Source organism: Corvus hawaiiensis, chromosome 4 (assembly GCF_020740725.1).
Source record: "Corvus hawaiiensis isolate bCorHaw1 chromosome 4, bCorHaw1.pri.cur, whole genome shotgun sequence".
Lineage (NCBI taxonomy): Eukaryota > Metazoa > Chordata > Aves > Passeriformes > Corvidae > Corvus > Corvus hawaiiensis.
Genome location: NC_063216.1, coordinates 18051784 through 18066756, shown reverse-complemented (window position 1 = coordinate 18066756; position 14973 = coordinate 18051784). Strand labels below are relative to the sequence as shown.

General features: G+C 49.9%; 1 protein-coding gene across 6 annotated transcripts in view; it reads right to left on the bottom strand.

The window, feature by feature from the left end:
• The window catches only part of LOC125324884 (lactosylceramide 4-alpha-galactosyltransferase-like), a 34813-nt gene extending 24832 nt beyond the window's left edge, over window positions 1-9981 (bottom strand). For 2 of the 6 annotated variants that reach the window (XM_048301366.1, XM_048301371.1), the window contains exon 1: window positions 5456-6819. The gene's annotated coding sequence lies outside the window, so the exon portion shown is untranslated. The other 4 variants (XM_048301367.1, XM_048301369.1, XM_048301368.1 and 1 more) reach the window with 4 other exon arrangements.
• Window positions 9982-14973: the final 4992 nt, after the last annotated feature.

The window sequence follows — 14973 nt, the reverse complement described above, 5'->3', positions numbered from 1 at the left end:
CTATGGAACACATGGAATACCAATAGCCTGATACCAGTAACACCAAGAGCTAATAAAATTGGTTCTGTTCACTTCTGCACACTGCATGAGAATATCCCATTTGCACTTAGCTCAAACAGGGCATACCAGGATCTCTGGTGACGTCCCTGAATGCACTCCTTTTAAAATTCCATACTGTTCGTGCTCCACATGGCACTCACACAGAGAATTCACCTGCCTGATCAAGAGCAGAGGTTTCTAATTCCGAAATCGTGACTGCCTGCTCAAATGAACACAGGGCTGAACGACTCAAGGGAACAGCTGGAGCTGTACCAGGGCAGGGTTAGGGTAGATTTTGGGGTTTTTTTGGTCGTTCTTCACCCAGAGGATGGTGGGGCACTGAACAGCTCCCCAGGGATTTGGTCACAGTACAAGCCTGAGAGAGTTCAAGGAGCATTTGGACATTGCTCTCAACCCATGGTGGGACTGTTAGGGTGCCCTGTGCAGGGCCAGGGGTTGGACTCAGTGATCCTCGTGGGTCCCTTCTAATTCAGCTTATTCTGTGATTCTACTCAAATAGAGAGCTTGTGGGGAAGTAATTTATGTCCTACAGCTTTCCCAAAGCCCTCCAGGGAGCTCTGTAGGTATGAGCTGCCCTTCCCGGGGCCAGGCCACCAAGGTGTGGAGCAGGAGGACTCCCAGGTGACATCTGCTCCTCACTATTCAGGAATACCTGGAATTACCCAAAAAGCCCCAGGAAGATTAATTTTCTTAACTTTACAAAAAGCTGTGGCTAGTCTTAAGACTCCTTGTTGAAATGCAAGGTTCTGCATGCCCTTGCAAGGACCTGGTACGATCTTGAGTGTTTCTTAAGTGAAGATCCATAAACACAAACAAAACACTGCAGCTTGATGTCTTCCTGAGATTTCTGTGCCTATTTCATGAAAGGAGAGATAAGATTTACTTGCACCTGTCAGACACAACAGCAAACAAGCAAAGCCCCAGCAGCAGATAATGCACAGCTGGCCAGCCCCCCCCCTGCTGCAGAATACAGCATGCCAGTGATGTGGAAGCTGTAACCTGCCTCCCAGCTCAAAAAGGCCTGAAGCAACCTGAAGCCCACTTCTCTTTTTTTTTTTTTTTGAACCTTCACCCACCCCCTTCAGGATGGGCTGTGCCCCCCCTACTTCCTCGTGGTAGTTGCATAATTCCCCAACACCTTCCTCCCCACCCTGCCACAGTCTTTGAGCCCAGCACAGGAGACACTGGGGAGCAGCAGCTATTGTAGGATGGATTCAGGAATCAGAGGTGACCACCGACCCACAAACCCTGAGCTGTGAGGCAGGACAGAAGAAGGAATTGTTCAACAGAGGAGAAAGCTCTAGTATCTCATATTCCACCCAAAATAATACAGGAGAATCATTCTCAGCACCCTGTCAAGAAAAGTTTTCAAACACTTTTTTTTTTGTAGAGCATCTTTTGAGTCTTCTTTAAATGAAAGGAGCAGCTTTGTACCTCACAGCTTTTAGTTTTCAGGAAGCAACTACATAAACTCATCAATACTTAAAATGGATGGGATGGCAGAATTTGGCTGTGTAAAGCTGCTGGAAAGGGCAAAGAGACAAAAGGGACAGATGCTAGCAGTGGGCGAGCTGGGAAACTGATACAGCTCCATGCCACCAACAGCTTCCAAACAGTAGTTTCCTGTTACCGCATTTCTGTAGGAAGCCATGCAGGCTCCTTGTGTGCTGGGGTATAAAATTTAAGACTAAACACTGTTTTAACCCTCACAGCTCAAGAGAATACTGGCACACAGCTAGATAAGGAGCTGCGCTTTGGTGGCACATCGGAGGAGACCATGAGAATACAGAAGTCGTAACTCCACCTGATCAGGAAGTGAGAAACTCCTGTTAATTTGCAATACCACTGCTAACTACAAGGAAAGATGGTCTAACAGCAGACTACACATGGATTTATGGGACTTCTGTTTATTTTGCTGCTCTGGAAAAGGTTTCTTACAGACCAAGGAACAGGTCACTTAGAACTGAAGCAGGAAGTGTCACCTCTGATTTGAAATTATAGTGAAGCCGATGTCTAAATTTCTTCAAGGATCTCAGGGATTGTTTTTCTGTTTCACAACTTTCCTCCTATGAGTATTGAGGATGTACTTCCCTATCTGATGGAACAACTGCAAGGCTGAACTTATTAAATATTGGGAGACATTAACCTTGCACAGACAGGAGGTTTTATGTAATTGTACAAAAAAGGGTGTGAACATTTTCCTTTCCAAAAGAAAAAAATCGAAACAAATGTGATTGTACTTAATCCTTCGCTGACAGGGGAATGGCTGGTTCACAATGCCATAATCTGAAGTTCCACCACACCTCATTTAAACTGTTGGACAGAGTTCCCAGCCCCAGTTTAAGATAATTGTAAAAGTCAGTAAAGACAGCAAAGAAATGAGTTACAAGAAGTGAGTTGGTAGCATATCACCCATTTCCCAGTGAAAGCACCCCCCAAAATAAGATCTGTGAACTTGTTCTGGAACCTGAACAACCCAGCAGCTTGAGGAGTTTTAGTGTTAATTTGATCAGGAGTAAAACACACCCCCCTGATGAGAGCAGAGAAAGGAATCACAAAGCCAGAAGACACAGTCCAAGTTTTTGACAAACCTGGGAAGGACAACCCTTAGGGAGCTGAATAACAGCACAGCTACACTGATTTACTGGGGGGCTGCCAGTAAAGACAAGTGGGGTGCCCCCAGTCTCTCCTGCCACCACATACTGGAACTTGATCCAGAGCACCAGGGCACTAGCAGGAAGACACACCCAGCACATGAATACCCTGCTCCTCTGATCTCACCTTTACACAGGGAGCAGGCACTTCTGTATGGTTTCTTATGGTGACTGTGACTGGCACAGAGGCTTCTCTCCACACTAGAGACCGAACAAATGAAGCTAAAGTAAGATGGAAGAAGAATTACTTATAAGCATGTCATGCCAAAGTATCTGCTGATGACGAAGCCAAGGCGATGGCTGATGGCTGCTAAAGGAAGTGGCCCCACTCCCTCCCTCCTCAGCTCTTCCTTGGTGCTCCTCTGAACCTGCTGTGACCAGCCTTGCTAAGGAAAAAGCAGCAAAAGGCTGCTTCTGCTGAAGGTTTGGATGTTCTTCCTTGTGGCACAGATGCCGGTGAGACAGACACAAAGATTGGCACAGAAAGATTCTACAACAGGCATCCAGGAGGCTGCATCCTTCTGGTGCCACTGAACTTCAGCGCATGGTAACTTGGCACAATGAAGCCCCTGAACAAGAAAAACTTCATTGAAGCCACCACTGGATGGAGAGAGTAAATGCCTTGAGTCAGTAGAGATCCTGTGAGAAGAAAACCTTGAGGCAGAGGGACATCTGCTCCCTGAACTGCACACCTAAAGCTAAACCTGGCAGGCAGACTACTTTTCACTTAACTTCATACATTCCTGCCCTCAAGGGCAATGGCCATTTGTGTGTTGCCAAACAGGACACGGGAACAAGAGAAGGGCATTCACATGTGTTTCACCAGTCAGTGCTTCCTCCTACAGAGGGACTCGAGATGCTTCTGGGATTGCTACAGAACTCAAACCCAGGGGTATTTTAGTTTCTTGAGATTTGCTCCTCTGGCTTCCATTGCAACAAATGCCATGAATAATAGTGCAAAACCATCTCAGCTCAGCAGAAGCCGGAGACAGTTTCTTCAGAGTTAAGAAACATTCAGTCTATTCTGAGAAACCTCTCACGCATTAGAAAGCAACATGTTCACTTAACCAGGATAGTTCATTTTTAGCCAAAGCTTCTAAACTTGCCTTCTTTCAGCAGCATTAATAGTTTTAGGTTACTACGGTTACAAGAGTTCTGTAATTTTTTTTATTCCTCTTTAGAAGGTGCTCTCTTCCCCCTCTCCTACAGCTCTGTTGTGAGTCTCTGTCTTTCTTCCTCAGACCTTATCCCTGTCCAGACTCCGACGTTTTCCAGAGCACGTCTGCCCGGGAACACGGCAGCCAACTGACCCTCCCCGTTCACCAGTTCTGATGTCTTTCCACCCTCTCAGCCAAGCCGGTCCTCTTAGTCACCACTGGCAGAGCGGAATTGCGCTTTCTCCTTCCCAGCGGACCCTTTCCTCTTCGTCCTCCCGCTGTGGCCATCCTCCTGGACCTTCCAGCGTCCCACCAGTGCTCCTGGGGCAGGTTGGAGCCCTTACAGCCTGCGGCACAGGCGGGCACGGCGTGCGAGCTGCTGCCCTCACTCGCCCCTTGGCCACTGCCCCCGACCGCGCTGCCCGCGCCGCACAAACCTCACGGAGATGCGGGGGACCCGAGAGAGGCTGCCCTCCACACCCCGCGGCCGAAACGCCGCCGCCCCTCCGGGAGGGAGCGCTGAGAGCTGCCCACAGAGCCCCGGCGACCGCACGGAGCCGGCCCGGCACTGCCAGGGTCCCGCTGCCGCCCCGGCAGCACGGCCGCCCCGAGCCGCGCCTCCCCCGTGCGGAAACACCCCTTTCCCCGAGCGGGACGCGGGGGCCGAGCCACCCAGCCCTGGCCCAGCCGAGCCCCGCCTCTCCCCGCGGCCCCGGGCTCACCTCGGCCGAGAGCGCGGCTCCATCCCGCAGCCCCGGCGCCGCCCCCACCTCCGGACAGGACCGAGATGCCCCTCCCGGGGCCGCCCCTCAAGTCGGGTCGGGTCGGGGAGACCCCTTGGGAGGGAATCGTCCCCTCCCCGAGCCCCGGCGGCGCCCCCCAGAACGGCCCCACCGCCGGCACTGCCGCTTTCGGCCGGGCGCTCTGGGGATTTTAATTCTCACTGTACCACTTGAAATTGCCCAAAGGATTTTTATCCCCCCCATCTCGCTCTCTCCTTCCCGCTTCCAGAAGTTTGTGCTCTACCCCGCGGCCGGGTAACCCGAGCCGTCCCAGTGCAGTTGTACCTCTCTGGTCTCGCTCGAGTGGCGATGCGCGACAGAAGTAACCCACCCTACCCAGAGACATCCCGACCTCAGGGGCCGCTAAGTACGGACAGGAGGAGGAGCAGGGGAGGGCCGAAATTTCCCACACCTGTTGACGCCAAGAGAGATCATTTACAAAGCGGACGCGAGTCACTAAAGATGCGAAACTGAAAATTTCAGTTAAAAAACCCAAACCCAAACAATTAGAAGAGGAAGAAGAAGAAAAAAAATAGGCAGCCCGTACCTGAGCTGCTGACGTGTTGCAAAGCAAGTTTCCAACCTATCCTCAAGCAGGAGGAATTTTTTTGCTAAATGATTCCTGGCAATGATTGCTTAACAAGTTCTTAATGAGTATGAACAAAGAAAGGAAATTTGGGCTTTCAAGAAAAGCACCGTTGACTGCTGTGCTGTAGGGTAGAGTAAATTGCATTGGAAGATCACCAGAGATTTTGGGAAGCAGGTTAGGTGATAATCAAGAATGGTTTCGAGATAATCCTACCTGGAGCAAGAGTTGAACACGAGTTCTTTAGAGATGCCTTCCAGCCCCATGTTTTGTTTGCCACGATATTTATGTGTTACTGATGTGTTACAAATGTTGTACCTGTGACAAACCTTTCCACCACAGAAAGACTGACACTGCTTTAAATAAAAAGCACGCTTTCCCTGCAATCAAATAATCTGAAATTGCCTCTCCCCACTAATAATGTGTTATTTCTTTTATCAGAACAGGTCTTAATCAACTTTTAAGTTAAAGGAGATTTCAAGATATTTTTATCTGTGCAGCTGATCAGAATTTAAATTAATGAGAGAGTTGCTGCTGCTGAAGGTGTCAATGCTCATTCTCCTTGGAGCATCCTGCTTGGATGCCATTCCTTGCCTGGTCCCTGGGTGAAAGCAGCCCTTGGATGCAGCGGGAGGCAGGAAGGGGTTTGTGAAGCCCATGGGAGCATTCAGGAGCCAGCAGCTGGACCGTGGGGGGCTCGTAGGGCAAGCGCAGTCCCTGCAGCACTGCCACATGCAGACACCCCGTGGGGCGGTGACAAAGTGGGGAAGGAGGGTCTGGAGCCCAGAGATCTCCCCAGAAGAGTGCCAGAGCCAGCATTTATGTATGGGGCTACTACAGCAGGGATGGTAAAATCTTAGTCTCTGGACATGGAGATGCATCCAGCTAGCAGAATTCGGATCACACGTGTGCCTCCGGGCTGTTTTACCATCAGTTCCTGAAGACTGAAGGGGGGCAGTACTCCAAGGATGCCAGCCAGCCCCACTCACAGGTCAGGGCTGGGGTATACGGGGTCTCAGGGAGCCAAGTCGGCGTGTGGGAAGCAAATCATCTACCCCGAGTTCCAGTGGGGAGCATAACAAGGTGTAAATCACCCTCCAAAGCACCCGGCAGAGCAGCAGCATCATCACCTCTGAGCTCGTTTGACAGCTGCAAATCACCCGAATAAAAGAGTTTTCAAGGTTTTGCTCCGGTTTTGGTTTGATGAGCAGTTTCCTATGTCATGTGTCAGCCGGTGAGGCGACTCCGGTGCCACCTGGGAGGGGAGAGCCCCTGGGGAGGGGTTGCTGTGACAATACGGGTGGCTCGTCCTCGTCCCTGCTTCAAATAAGCCAGCGAGCTGCTGGCCGGAGCTGAGCCCTGCGGCTGGAAAGGGCTCAAACAGAGTTTATTCCTGTGAAAGCAGCGTAGCCACAGCACCGGTCTCCCAGCCCGGCACAAGTGAAGGGCTCAGGGAAGGTGGGAAGGGAGAAGGGCGCGGCGTGGCTGGCACCCAGCGATTAGATTGCACCGTCAGGAGCGAGGGCTGAGGCCACGGCAGGGGAGGGAGGAAGGTCACTAAGCCCTCGCAGGATCAGTCTCCCACATGTTTTACGTACCATTTCCTTTGGAGAACAGGTTCAGCCCAGATGTTCACGGAGCTGCAAGGCCCAGCGTGGTAAATGGGTGTAACCACGGGCACGATCTTGCCCTCGGGGCTGTTTGTTCCTGCCTGAGGGCAGTCTCCTGCAGGCACGGGAGGTCTGGTGCAGCACTGCTCCTGCCTTTCCATCCAGCAGCTCTTCATGGGGTCACATCAGGGAGCGGCTCCTCCTGGGGTGCTGCAGGTGGTGACTCTGGCTGGGCTGAAGGACACTCACATCTGCTCTCCTCCCTCCTGCTTTTCAGCTTCAGCTGTTGTCTTGCTGTCTCTTCTGACTTTGGTTTTAGCCAAACAGGAGTTTTCTCTCCCTTTGGAAAAGCAGATCAAACCCTCTTGTGATGCAGCCAGCATCCCTTGTCTGGTTTCTCCTGCCAGGAGCCAGACTGCAGACTGAGACCCTTAAAACACTTGCCTTTTTTGTGCTGTGGTATTCCCGATCAGCCACAATGGGATTGACACAAGAGCATGTTCCCATTCCCAGATTTTCTTGATTAAGTTTCTGTGAGAGGAAAGAAGAAGAATAAAACCGGTGAGTGGCTTTGCTGGCAGACACTCACACTCTGGAATGAAGTTCCTGAGCCTCTACCAAGACCTTTTTTTTTAAAAAAAGATGAAGTTGGCAGAAACAGATAAATCCTTTTAGAGGCATTAGGACATTACAATATTTATTGATGAGCTTGCACCAACCCTCATTTATGCACTCTGATACATTTTTCCAGTTGAGTCAAGCATGATAATAAACACCATGTCCAGCAAGTGGATTAATAATGGAGATGTGATGTGAGGGAAATTGGAACATTGAGAGAAATTGGAACAGCGTGGTACCTTCAGAGAGAAGGCAGGATGGCTGTTACATAATTTAAACCCAAAGTGAGGTGTTCTACCACAGATAAAAGGCCAGCAGCCCCCTGCTCTGCTACAATAATGGCCAAGCAGGTCTCTGCTTCACCTTTCCGCCCATTCCAAAAATCCCGAAGGGCAGCTCTCCTGTAACTGCAGCTGGCAGCAGGGAGACCCGGAAACATTTGAGTACATGGAAATCAAGTACTTGTTTGTCCCTTTCTGTAGGAGCCTGAGATTGCAAAAGCTTTCCCTGGCCAAAGGCCAAAGTTAAAGAGTATTGAATTAATCATCACCACCAATTTGGGTTGGATCATATTGTAAAGTCATGCTGATTGTATCAAAAAGTTTTAATTTCTATCACACTTAAATAGCTTGAACCATATTCAAAACTCAAATGCTGTTTCAAAAGGAGTATTTTTTGTGAGTTGGAGGGAAAATGTTGCTTAGAAAATGTCAAATTTGTAAAATATTTTTGTATTTTTAATTCACCTCACCACATTTCCTTTTAGTTTCAATACTCATCAAAAGTCACTCTTTCCTGCCAGAAACCCAGTTTGAAAGAAATGCCAGAAAGCCCCAAACCACTGGAAAGTCCCATACTAGCTCCACCAGTTACAGCAATGATTTTCTAGGACAAATTTCATAGCTACTAATAAGGACCCAGACCTGTAACGCCGAGGTAAGTAAGAGTTGCCAGTTCCCATAAATCAAGTGGTTCTGATTTGGGTACCGAGATCACGTTACAAATGCCCAGTGTTTGACTGCCCCCACCGCTGTGTTTACATTTATTTGTAAACATTTGTTTCTTGTCAGGCTCATGTCACCATTCACAGCCATAAAGTGGAGTTTTGCTGAAGGGAGGGAAGCAGCTGCAGCATTTCCCAGCTCTGATGCGGCTTGAGACAATAATGCTCTGTGTTTCACACTTGACCCACCGTGGGGTGTGGAGGTAAATAAGGCAGGGAGGACACCCTAAACCCAACTGACTACTGTGTTTCTACACAAATAAAGGTCATTGTAAGTCTTTTGTTCCTCCCTTGGTCCTTAAGGATATTTGCTGTATTACAGCACTTCATTACTCTTCAGATGGGAGTTATTCTTTACTCAGAGACTATTTGGAAGTAAAATATAGTTAAGACTATAAACATAGATACAAAAGTCCATTTTCAAGAATCCTGCCTGGCTCAATATTGATGCAGGGCTGGTCCTCCAAGGTGCTAATGCAAGAAAGAAAATTGTCTAGCTTGAGTGCTGGAGGTTTGGGGAGTTGGCCATTTTTATTTAAATGTTCCCTCTTGAAGGAGACGAACCATTTTGATACGAAACTTGTACCAGTTTGAAAGCAGCGTGCGGCTGTCTGAGATCTCTGAGCCACCAAAACTAACTTGTGAAACAGGCAAAAATCCTCAGCTAGAGGAATAGGCAATGGGCACATTGCATGCTCATCAGCCAGATCACAAAAATATCGTTTAACAGACATTCTTTTCCTACTTTGTGTGTTGCAAGGGGTTTCATGTTTGGGTGAATTCCAGCAGACCTGTCTGGTTTTCCTGTTGGTGACATCCCTCCTTAGTCCTACGTCGGTCCGCGCTGGTCTGGCTGGGCAGAGCTCCAGACACCTGAGCCAGAGGCCAGAGCCCAAGTCTCAAGGATTAGCAGATGCTTAAGCACTGACCTTGCCAGGTGCTAGAGGTGCTGTATGAGCCAAAAATCCCACAACACTTACGCAAAGCAGAAACTACTCATCCCCAGGGAAATTTATTCCGCTCTGGGATGGGACACGAGAGCAGGATCAACAAACCCACCAAAACACCAGGGAAAAACACGTCCACGGAAGATTTTCACTCCCCCTGAGACAACCAATGCCAGCACACAGCACTTACCAAGTTTAGAGTGGATATTTAACTGGTGAAATAGAGTCCTTTTGTTCGCACACAGAACTGCCGATGTTTACTGAGGTTTTCCAGGTTTCCAGCAGGCTGTGGGTGGCTGAGTTAATTACGGAACATTTTCTGCAACTCATCCTCTCCTTAAAGCTAATGGTCTTTCAACAGCCCCAACGTCCTTCCTGGGCACTGCGTCAGGTTTAATTTTGTTTGATTTCCATTTGAAAAGCAGAATTGGTAGCACAGGGGTAATATTTGTCGTTACCTCTAATCATTCATCCTTAGCCACCCCATGACTGATAAGGAAGGAGGAGCGGGCAGGAAAACCGGGGCGGTTTTCCGTAGTAGCCATGGAGTCGGTAAACACAGCAGGACTGTGGGGCTCTTAGTGCTGACTAGTGGGTAAGGTGTGTGTTCACCTGCCAGCTGGCCGGGCTGCCTTAAGCCCAGAGGAGGAGAAAAAATATCCTTGCCTACAGTAGCAGGTTAGGATTAGGGATTAATCACACCGCCGTGACTGGGAAGTGCAGGCAGGGAAGCGAGGCACTCTGCTTTCCTGGATTGAGAGCCTGGAGCAGGTGCAACCTTGGGGCTGGCAGAGGAGACTCGTGCTGAGGGGACTCGTGGCCGTGCCCTGCCCTGTGACACTGCAGTGACCACGCTTTCCCTGAAGCTGCTCAGGGCTCGCCCACCGCAGGCGGCTCCGCCGAGAGCTGCGGCAGTCGGGAGCCTCCATCAGAGTTGCACAGTTTTGCTTTCCCTGGCTCCAGAGTGAAAATAACAGCCAATCTGGAGTAGGTTAACCAAAATAAAATGAACCTAAAATTAAGTGAAACTAAAAGCAGCAGAGCTGTGCACAGTGGTAGTGGTGTTTTGGGGATGGTCAGTGGGAGAGGCCACTCTCGTGAGTGTGAAAAACGAGGTTCAGTCTCCTGTGAGAATTTAAAGGGTTCAATATAAAGACAATAAGAGACACATAAAATAAAGCAAAGAGGTAATGGCTGGGTGCCTTGGCGCTCTGCCAAGAGCATCCCTGATGCTCGAGGTGAGTCCTTTTTATACCATTTTTACTGTCTGTTCTCTATTCATATTAAAACTTTTCCTGGAGCTGTTCTGCATGGCCACTCCTTGGTTCCTCCTTTTTAGAGCATGCGTAGTCTTCTGCCTTGTGGTTTTATTTCTTTTGATTCTTGGGGTTGGGCTCGCTAGGTAAGAGTTGATGGTAGGGTGGATCTCTTAATTCTCCAGACAGTCAGGGCTGATTGCAGCTTTGGGCCTCTTCGTCTCTCCAGGCAGAGCGGTGATAGTGGCTCTTGGGCTCTCCTGGCTGCCCGTTCTCCGGGCGGAGCAGCCTTTGGGCCCTTTTGTTCCCTGGACAAAGTGTTGATTAGCAGCTTCTCGGGCCTCATCCTCTGCTTGCTTGGAGGTTATCTTACTCGCTCACACTTGCTAACATTCTTGCTAAAAAGAGAGAAAACTACATCCACACAGCAAAAAGCATTTCTAACATTATATAATATCTACCTTTATACTTGCGAGAAGCCAATATTATAATATACGATTATAACATGAGTATTGTGAGCAGGTGAAGTCCAAAGGATCTTTCCCAAGCTGTGGTTTCCATTTCCAAGGGAAGCACAGAAACTCATACCCTCCCCAGGTTTTCATCAAATGAGTCTAAGGAGGCAAATGCCAGGATGAGCAGGGGTCACAGCTCTGATTTTGTCTCTGATGCAACACCTGGCCCTAGGAGCAGCGACAATGGGGACTTCCCTGCAATGCATCAGCACTGACAGCCAAGAGCTACCCCCTGGAGCCATCTCTTGCTGAGGGCAGAGCTCCTGTGACAGTCTTTTTCCAGCCCTTGTGCTCTGTGAGTAAAGGCACAGGACCTAAAAAAGGCAGCTCCAGCTCCTTCCAGAGTGGCTGGGCTGGGAATACTCCCGGTGTGGATAGCAGGCAGCTGCAGCATGGCCAGCCTGGTCGCTCCTAGCGCATCCTCCCCTGCCCTCCCTGCACCCTAAACACTTCCAGGGCCGCTATTTTCCAACCAGAAATGCCGCAGGCACTGGGCAAAGCCTCTCCTGTGTTTTGCAGCTCTTCTGCTCTGTCTAGCTCCAGGGCCAGCACTGTGGCCAGGCACTGCTTGCTGTCCAGGGCTGGTGCTCCTGCCCAGGGTACAGACACCCCAATGCTCCCACAGCTGGAAATGGCCCCGCCAGCACCCCTGGGGTGGGAGAACCATCCAAAAACCACCGTGCTGCTGCTCCACAAGAGCACCAGGATAAACAATGGCACAGAGACCCGCAGGGAAGTGAGGCTTTGCCGAGGGCAGGGCGCAGGGTCCAGGAGCTGCCCCCAGCAGCTGCCCTCACACCCAGGTTACCTGCTGCCAGCCCCTTCTGTTCACCCTGTGGGGAGCCGCAGACTCCTGGGAAGCAGCTCCCAAAAAAGCAGGGAATTAAAGCAAACAGGATCTGACCTGGGGCAGCCTCTCAGCATGCCAGGCTGTGAACCATGACAGCTCCAAAGGGGCTTCCCAGTGCTCTCCCTGGAGTGGCTGCCAGCATGTCAGGAGCAGGAGCCAGTGCTCTCAGCTGTCACAGTCACTGAGCCCAGAGATGCCCTTACATGCTGTCATAGGTTAGCAAGCATAGTCCCGGAAGGGACGTCCTTGCTAAGGGGTGCTTACAGTTTCCTCTGGGAACTGATAGAACCTATCAGCTGGCCAGTTTGAATATGGACAATTCTCTAAGCCACTTAAAGTTGTGATCACCTCTGTGATCCACATTTAAGAATAGGCAAACTCCCCCTCCAAGCTCTCTCTCGTTTCCGGCGCTGGCACAGGTGGCTGCGGGCCCCGTGTGGGGGCCAGCGGGCCCAGGCCCTGCTCGGGCCAGGCCGGGCCGGGCCACGGCCATCCTGGAGCCGATGGACCTGTTCCAGCCGTGGAACCCCCCCCACTGCCTTGCCGTGGGCAGCCGGAGCGGCTCGGCTCTCCCCCCTCTCCACTGCGATAAGAAACATTCAACATTCCAGCTGCAAAGCTGCAAGGCCGAGGTGAGAGTAACCCTTTTAATGCTGTGAAGAGCTGAAAACCTGAGGGAAGAGAGAGAGGAGATGCTTAAAGCTGAAATTCTGTTGTGAAGCTATGATATATCAGAGTATCCTGTTGTAATTTCATGAAGATATGGGGGGTGGAGTGTTCAACTTGTGAACAAAAGCACCTGCACTGAGATAGGCAGATGCTGACGCAGCTGTAATTTCATGAGAAGTTTGGACAGGGAGAGATGAACCAGATGAGGACTTTTGCTCCAAACGGGAAAGGAGAAAACCTCAGTTCCTAGAGATGCTCCCAGAGATAGTCCTAACGATGAAGATGATGAAGACCCTTTGTTCCCAGGGAAGGAGAAGGGCCTCTGTTTTTGTTTCTGAACGGCTCAACCTTAAAATTGTACCCCAAAAAACTTCAAGAGTGGACCCTCGAAAGCAGTTGCGGGAAAAGCTGCAAGTCGGGGGAAAGGACTCACACGCAGGCAGAGAGACTCCTCTTCCTAAATGGACTGAACAATATTTGGAAGTGGGAGGCTGTCTCGTTGTGATAATGTTTTCATAGCATGAGCAAGAAGAGACTTCTCTTTCTAAATGGACTGAACAAGGTTATTATGGAAGTGGTAAACAGACTGAACATCTCAAGGGTTGTCTTTTCACATTGTCAGTGGGAGAAGGGAGGAAGGTGGGGGGAGGAGGAGAGTTCTGAAGGTGGTATAATTTTTTTTTCCTTCTTCTTTTAGGTCTGTTAATAAACTTCTTTATATTCTTTCAAGTTTGGTGCCTGTTTTGCATTTCTCCTAATTCTTATCTCACAGCAGATAAACAGTAATGAGTATTTTGGACCAAACCACTACACATGCTCCACTATTCTGTAACAATAACAGTGGAGACCCCTCCTGCCCTCCTGGGGCCTTGAGGATGCCTGCAACATCTTTGGTTCCCAGCTGTTAGCTTCTGAATTTTGGACACTAGGGATTTCTCTTAGGTGCCAATAGCTCAGTACCGGATGCAGGTTTGTGTCCTGGCTGGAGGTCTAGAGGTGTGATCTCAGCCCCCCAGCGGCATTTACTTGTTTCCCTCTAGTGGCTCACCTTCTGTTTCCCTCCCCCTCCCCAGTAAATCAATAGGATTACTGCAGTACAAAAGAATATGTGCTTGGATTTGCACATATTTGGATAATCTGGCCAGGGTTTCGCCTGTGTGCCCTGAGTTCCTGTGGTCAGCACAAAGCTGCTGCACACGTGCATGATGCACCTGGCTAATTCTGCTTGTTCTTTTCCACTCCAGAACCCAGCTCTCCTCACTGCTCCGACAGGGTTCTGTGGGGTAGCACCAGCCATAGGAGTTGGCTCAGGGAGTTGATTCGGTTGCTCCGTACCCCACTGATCCCTGCAAGAGCACCTCCTTAGCATCCCTGTGTGTCCAGAGGGTATCCCAGGTGCAGGGACAGGACATCTCCTTGCACACATCTTGGTCCTGCACAGGACGCTGCCCCTCAGCCCTTCCTACAGCTCCCAGCTCTGCAGCTCCAGCTGTCACCTCTGTCCCACCCCGCAGGAATGTCACGGGGCTCCTGGGGAAGGCAGCCAGGAGTTCCATGGCACATTCCAGGTGATCCTGCCTGTCCTGCCACAGGAGGCAGACCACTTCATCTGCATGACTTAATGGCAGCTAATGATGGCATGGTCCACTGGCTGCCTGGTCAGGCTGCCCCTTCCAAGGGCCTTGGAAAAACACAGGGCTTTTGGAATGGCAGTGGTGACTTCAAATGCCTGCCTTGCAGAGCTCTTTGTGGAGAAGCAAGTGTGAGAAGTTTAAAAAACCGAAACAGAACCCCAACATAATCAGGAACAGCAGCAAAGCTTTCAGTTTCTTAATCCTGAAATCCCTCCCCCACTGCTAAGAAAAAGCATTTTTTCCAAAGAAAAATGAAGGAAAGGCTGAGGGGCAAAAGGCAGAAAAGAAAAGTCACTGAGTCCTGTATGCCTGAGAGTTGTTTTGCAGGATGTGGATTTTGAGTGGAACTGGGTCTCAGCCTGGGAATCACAACAAAACGCAAGGAATTGGCTCTTCTGCATTGTCCTGAAAGCAGGAATTATTTTAAGGTCATTGCACAATGATGTGTGGGCTTGCAGATCCCATTTTCTTCCCTCTCCTAATGATGCCAGGAGATCACCTCACCCAGGAACATGAGACCATCTGGAAAATATCATCCAGTGCACTATTCCCTGTGCCAGAGGGATATTTATAGATAAAGTAAATCATGTTGTCACAATCCAAACAAATAAGGAGAGGCTGCAAGGCAGTGG